Raw genomic sequence first — 7,688 nt, 5'->3', positions numbered from 1 at the left:
AAACCTATACTTTGTTTCAGGCGAGTTTCCCATTCAAATGCATGTAACCGTGAGAAACACATTGTCTTGGCGAAAGAAAGCGTTTGTGAACAACTTCATATAAATCGCTGTAACTTTTGATAGAGGTCTCAGACAAACATGTTTATGGCTTTATCTTATAAAACTCAATATCTCCGTGCTGGGCAAACAGGTTTTGCAGCCGTTTGAGCTAAGATTTTAAAATTATTCACATAATGAAAACCTATACTTTGTCTGAGGCGAGTTTCCCATTCAAATGCATGTAACCGTGAGAAACGCATTGTCTTGGCGAAAGAAAGCGTTTTTGAACAACTTCATATAAATCGCTGTAACTTTTGATAGAAGACTCAGACAAACGTGTTTATGGCTTTATCTTATAAAACTAAATATCTCCGTGCTGGGCAAACAGGTTTTGCAGCCGTTTGAGCTAAGATTTTAAAATTATTCACATAATGAAAACCTATACTTTGTTTCAGGCGAGTTTCCCATTCAAATGCATGTAACCGTGAGAAACACATTGTCTTGGCGAAAGAAAGCATTTGTGAACAACTTCATATAAATCGCTGTAACTTTTGATAGAAGACTCAGACAAACATGTTTATGGCTTTATCTTATAAAACTCAATATCTCCGTGCTGGGCAAACAGGTTTTGCAGCCGTTTGAGCTAAGATTTTAAAATTATTCACATAATGAAAACCTATACTTTGTTTCAGGCGAGTTTCCCATTCAAATGCATGTAACCGTGAGAAACACATTGTCTTGGCGAAAGAAAGCGTTTTTGAACAACTTCATATAAATCGCTGTAACTTTTGATAGAGGTCTCAGACAAACATGTTTATGGCTTTATCTTATAAAACTCAATATCTCCGTGCTGGGCAAACAGGTTTTGCAGCCGTTTGAGCTAAGATTTTAAAATTATTCACATAATGAAAACCTATACTTTGTTTCAGGCGAGTTTCCCATTCAAATGCATGTAACCGTGAGAAACACATTGTCTTGGCGAAAGAAAGCATTTGTGAACAACTTCATATAAATCGCTGTAACTTTTGATAGAAGACTCAGACAAACATGTTTATGGCTTTATCTTATAAAACTCAATATCTCCGTGCTGGGCAAACAGGTTTTGCAGCCGTTTGAGCTAAGATTTTAAAATTATTCACATAATGAAAACCTATACTTTGTTTCATGCGAGTTTCCCATTCAAATGCATGTAACCGTGAGAAACACATTGTCTTGGCGAAAGAAAGCGTTTTTGAACAACTTCATATAAATCGCTGTAACTTTTGATAGAGGTCTCAGACAAACATGTTTATGGCTTTATCTTATAAAACTCAATATCTCCGTGCTGGGCAAACAGGTTTTGCAGCCGTTTGAGCTAAGATTTTAAAATTATTCACATAATGAAAACCTATACTTTGTCTGAGGCGAGTTTCCCATTCAAATGCATGTAACCGTGAGAAACGCATTGTCTTGGCGAAAGAAAGCGTTTTTGAACAACTTCATATAAATCGCTGTAACTTTTGATAGAGGTCTCAGACAAACATGTTTATGGCTTTATCTTATAAAACTCAATATCTCCGTGCTGGGCAAACAGGTTTTGCAGCCGTTTGAGCTAAGATTTTAAAATTATTCACATAATGAAAACCTATACTTTGTCTGAGGCGAGTTTCCCATTCAAATGCATGTAACCGTGAGAAACGCATTGTCTTGGCGAAAGAAAGCGTTTTTGAACAACTTCATATAAATCGCTGTAACTTTTGATAGAGGTCTCAGACAAACATGTTTATGGCTTTATCTTATAAAACTCAATATCTCCGTGCTGGGCAAACAGGTTTTGCAGCCGTTTGAGCTAAGATTTTAAAATTATTCACATAATGAAAACCTATACTTTGTCTCGGGCGAGTTTCCCATTCAAATGCATGTAACAGTGAGAAACGCATTGTCTTGGCGAAAGAAAGCGTTTTTGAACAACTTCATATAAATCGCTGTAACTTTTGATAGAAGACTCAGACAAACATGTTCATGGCTTTATCTTATAAAACTCAATATCCCCGTGCTGGGCAAACAGGTTTTGCAGCCGTTTGAGCTAAGATTTTAAAATTATTCACATAATGAAAACCTATACTTTGTTTCAGGCGAGTTTCCCATTCAAATGCATGTAACCGTGAGAAACACATTGTCTTGGCGAAAGAAAGCGTTTGTTAACAACTTCATATAAATCGCTGTAACTTTTGATAGAAGACTCAGACAAACATGTTTATGGCTTTATCTTATAAAACTCAATATCTCCGTGCTGGGCAAACAGGTTTTGCAGCCGTTTGAGCTAAGATTTTAAAATTATTCACATAATGAAAACCTATACTTTGTTTCAGGCGAGTTTCCCATTCAAATGCATGTAACCGTGAGAAACACATTGTCTTGGAGAAAGAAAGCGTTTGTGAACAACTTCATATAAATCGCTGTAACTTTTGATAGAGGTCTCAGACAAACATGTTTATGGCTTTATCTTATAGAACTCAATATCTCCGTGCTGGGCAAACAGGTTTTGCAGCCGTTTGAGCTAAGATTTTAAAATTATTCACATAATGAAAACCTATACTTTGTTTCAGGCGAGTTTCCGATTCAAATGCATGTAACAGTGAGAAACGCATTGTCTTGGCGAAAGAAAGCATTTTCGTACAACTTCATATAAATCGCTGTAACTTTTGATAGAGGTCTCAGACAAACATGTTTATGGCTTTATCTTATAAAACTCAATATCTCCGTGCTGGGCAAACAGGTTTTGCAGCCGTTTGAGCTAAGATTTTAAAATTATTCACATAATGAAAACCTATACTTTGTTTCAGGCGAGTTTCCCATTCAAATGCATGTAACCGTGAGAAACACATTGTCTTGGCGAAAGAAAGCGTTTGTGAACAACTTCATATAAATCGCTGTAACTTTTGATAGAGGTCTCAGACAAACATGTTTATGGCTTTATCTTATAAAACTCAATATCTCCGTGCTGGGCAAACAGGTTTTGCAGCCGTTTGAGCTAAGATTTTAAAATTATTCACATAATGAAAACCTATACTTTGTCTGAGGCGAGTTTCCCATTCAAATGCATGTAACCGTGAGAAACGCATTGTCTTGGCGAAAGAAAGCGTTTTTGAACAACTTCATATAAATCGCTGTAACTTTTGATAGAAGACTCAGACAAACGTGTTTATGGCTTTATCTTATAAAACTAAATATCTCCGTGCTGGGCAAACAGGTTTTGCAGCCGTTTGAGCTAAGATTTTAAAATTATTCACGTAATGAAAACCTATACTTTGTCTGAGGCGAGTTTCCCATTCAAATGCATGTAACCGTGAGAAACGCATTGTCTTGGCGAAAGAAAGCATTTGTGAACAACTTCATATAAATCGCTGTAACTTTTGATAGAGGTCTCAGACAAACATGTTTATGGCTTTATCTTATAAAACTCAATATCTCCGTGCTGGGCAAACAGGTTTTGCAGCCGTTTTAGCTAAGATTTTAAAATTATTCACATAATGAAAACCTATACTTTGTTTCAGGCGAGTTTCCCATTCAAATGCATGTAACCGTGAGAAACGCATTGTCTTGGCGAAAGAAAGCGTTTTTGAACAACTTCATATAAATCGCTGTAACTTTTGATAGAAGACTCAGACAAACATGTTTATGGCTTTATCTTATAAAACTCAATATCTCCGTGCTGGGCAAACAGGTTTTGCAGCCGTTTGAGCTAAGATTTTAAAATTATTCACATAATGAAAACCTATACTTTGTCTGAGGCGAGTTTCCCATTCAAATGCATGTAACCGTGAGAAACGCATTGTCTTGGCGAAAGAAAGCGTTTTTGAACAACTTCATATAAATCGCTGTAACTTTTGATAGAAGACTCAGACAAACGTGTTTATGGCTTTATCTTATAAAACTAAATATCTCCGTGCTGGGCAAACAGGTTTTGCAGCCGTTTGAGCTAAGATTTTAAAATTATTCACATAATGAAAACCTATACTTTGTTTCAGGCGAGTTTCCCATTCAAATGCATGTAACCGTGAGAAACGCATTGTCTTGGCGAAAGAAAGCATTTGTGAACAACTTCATATACATCGCTGTAACTTTTGATAGAGGTCTCAGACAAACATGTTTATGGCTTTATCTTATAAAACTAAATATCTCCGTGCTGGGCAAACAGGTTTTGCAGCCGTTTGAGCTAAGATTTTAAAATTATTCACATAATGAAAACCTATACTTTGTTTCAGGCGAGTTTCCCATTCAAATGCATGTAACCGTGAGAAACGCATTGTCTTGGCGAAAGAAAGCATTTGTGAACAACTTCATATACATCGCTGTAACTTTTGATAGAGGTCTCAGACAAACATGTTTATGGCTTTATCTTATAAAACTAAATATCTCCGTGCTGGGCAAACAGGTTTTGCAGCCGTTTGAGCTAAGATTTTAAAATTATTCACATAATGAAAACCTATACTTTGTTTCAGGCGAGTTTCCCATTCAAATGCATGTAACCGTGAGAAACACATTGTCTTGGCGAAAGAAAGCATTTGTGAACAACTTCATATACATCGCTGTAACTTTTGATAGAGGCCTCAGACAAACATGTTTATGGCTTTATCTTATAAAACTCAATATCTCCGTGCTGGGCAAACAGGTTTTGCAGCCGTTTGAGCTAAGATTTTAAAATTATTCACATAATGAAAACCTATACTTTGTTTCAGGCGAGTTTCCCATTCAAATGCATGTAACCGTGAGAAACGCATTGTCTTGGCGAAAGAAAGCATTTGTGAACAACTTCATATAAATCGCTGTAACTTTTGATAGAGGTCTCAGACAAACATGTTTATGGCTTTATCTTATAAAACTCAATATCTCCGTGCTGGGCAAACAGGTTTTGCAGCCGTTTGAGCTAAGATTTTAAAATTATTCACATAATGAAAACCTATACTTTGTCTGAGGCGAGTTTCCCATTCAAATGCATGTAACCGTGAGAAACGCATTGTCTTGGCGAAAGAAAGCGTTTTTGAACAACTTCATATAAATCGCTGTAACTTTTGATAGAAGACTCAGACAAACGTGTTTATGGCTTTATCTTATAAAACTAAATATCTCCGTGCTGGGCAAACAGGTTTTGCAGCCGTTTGAGCTAAGATTTTAAAATTATTCACATAATGAAAACCTATACTTTGTTTCAGGCGAGTTTCCCATTCAAATGCATGTAACCGTGAGAAACGCATTGTCTTGGCGAAAGAAAGCATTTGTGAACAACTTCATATACATCGCTGTAACTTTTGATAGAGGTCTCAGACAAACATGTTTATGGCTTTATCTTATAAAACTAAATATCTCCGTGCTGGGCAAACAGGTTTTGCAGCCGTTTGAGCTAAGATTTTAAAATTATTCACATAATGAAAACCTATACTTTGTTTCAGGCGAGTTTCCCATTCAAATGCATGTAACCGTGAGAAACACATTGTCTTGGCGAAAGAAAGCATTTGTGAACAACTTCATATACATCGCTGTAACTTTTGATAGAGGCCTCAGACAAACATGTTTATGGCTTTATCTTATAAAACTCAATATCTCCGTGCTGGGCAAACAGGTTTTGCAGCCGTTTGAGCTAAGATTTTAAAATTATTCACATAATGAAAACCTATACTTTGTTTCAGGCGAGTTTCCCATTCAAATGCATGTAACCGTGAGAAACACATTGTCTTGGCGAAAGAAAGCGTTTTTGAACAACTTCATATAAATCGCTGTAACTTTTGATAGAAGACTCAGACAAACATGTTTATGGCTTTATCTTATAAAACTCAATATCTCCGTGCTGGGCAAACAGGTTTTGCAGCCGTTTGAGCTAAGATTTTAAAATTATTCACATAATGAAAACCTATACTTTGTTTCAGGCGAGTTTCCCATTCAAATGCATGTAACCGTGAGAAACACATTGTCTTGGCGAAAGAAAGCGTTTGTGAACAACTTCATATAAATCGCTGTAACTTTTGATAGAAGACTCAGACAAACGTGTTTATGGCTTTATCTTATAAAACTAAATATCTCCGTGCTGGGCAAACAGGTTTTGCAGCCGTTTGAGCTAAGATTTTAAAATTATTCACATAATGAAAACCTATACTTTGTTTCAGGCGAGTTTCCCATTCAAATGCATGTAACCGTGAGAAACACATTGTCTTGGCGAAAGAAAGCGTTTGTGAACAACTTCATATAAATCGCTGTAACTTTTGATAGAGGTCTCAGACAAACATGTTTATGGCTTTATCTTATAAAACTCAATATCTCCGTGCTGGGCAAACAGGTTTTGCAGCCGTTTGAGCTAAGATTTTAAAATTATTCACATAATGAAAACCTATACTTTGTTTCAGGCGAGTTTCCCATTCAAATGCATGTAACCGTGAGAAACACATTGTCTTGGCGAAAGAAAGCGTTTGTGAACAACTTCATATAAATCGCTGTAACTTTTGATAGAGGTCTCAGACAAACATGTTTATGGCTTTATCTTATAAAACTCAATATCTCCGTGCTGGGCAAACAGGTTTTGCAGCCGTTTGAGCTAAGATTTTAAAATTATTCACATAATGAAAACCTATACTTTGTCTGAGGCGAGTTTCCCATTCAAATGCATGTAACCGTGAGAAACGCATTGTCTTGGCGAAAGAAAGCATTTGTGAACAACTTCATATAAATCGCTGTAACTTTTGATAGAGGTCTCAGACAAACATGTTTATGGCTTTATCTTATAAAACTCAATATCTCCGTGCTGGGCAAACAGGTTTTGCAGCCGTTTTAGCTAAGATTTTAAAATTATTCACATAATGAAAACCTATACTTTGTCTGAGGCGAGTTTCCCATTCAAATGCATGTAACCGTGAGAAACGCATTGTCTTGGCGAAAGAAAGTGTTTTTGAACAACTTCATATAAATCGCTGTAACTTTTGATAGAAGACTCAGACAAACGTGTTTATGGCTTTATCTTATAAAACTAAATATCTCCGTGCTGGGCAAACAGGTTTTGCAGCCGTTTGAGCTAAGATTTTAAAATTATTCACATAATGAAAACCTATACTTTGTTTCAGGCGAGTTTCCCATTCAAATGCATGTAACCGTGAGAAACACATTGTCTTGGCGAAAGAAAGCGTTTGTGAACAACTTCATATAAATCGCTGTAACTTTTGATAGAGGTCTCAGACAAACATGTTTATGGCTTTATCTTATAAAACTCAATATCTCCGTGCTGGGCAAACAGGTTTTGCAGCCGTTTGAGCTAAGATTTTAAAATTATTCACATAATGAAAACCTATACTTTGTCTGAGGCGAGTTTCCCATTCAAATGCATGTAACCGTGAGAAACGCATTGTCTTGGCGAAAGAAAGCGTTTGTGAACAACTTCATATAAATCGCTGTAACTTTTGATAGAGGTCTCAGACAAACATGTTTATGGCTTTATCTTATAAAACTCAATATCTCCGTGCTGGGCAAACAGGTTTTGCAGCCGTTTGAGCTAAGATTTTAAAATTATTCACATAATGAAAACCTATACTTTGTCTCAGGCGAGTTTCCCATTCAAATGCATGTAACCGTGAGAAACGCATTGTCTTGGCGAAAGAAAGCGTTTTTGAACAACTTCATATAAA

The sequence above is a fragment of the Maylandia zebra genome, linkage group LG3, assembly GCF_041146795.1.
Source record: "Maylandia zebra isolate NMK-2024a linkage group LG3, Mzebra_GT3a, whole genome shotgun sequence".
Lineage (NCBI taxonomy): Eukaryota > Metazoa > Chordata > Actinopteri > Cichliformes > Cichlidae > Maylandia > Maylandia zebra.
This window is presented reverse-complemented; position numbering follows the sequence as displayed.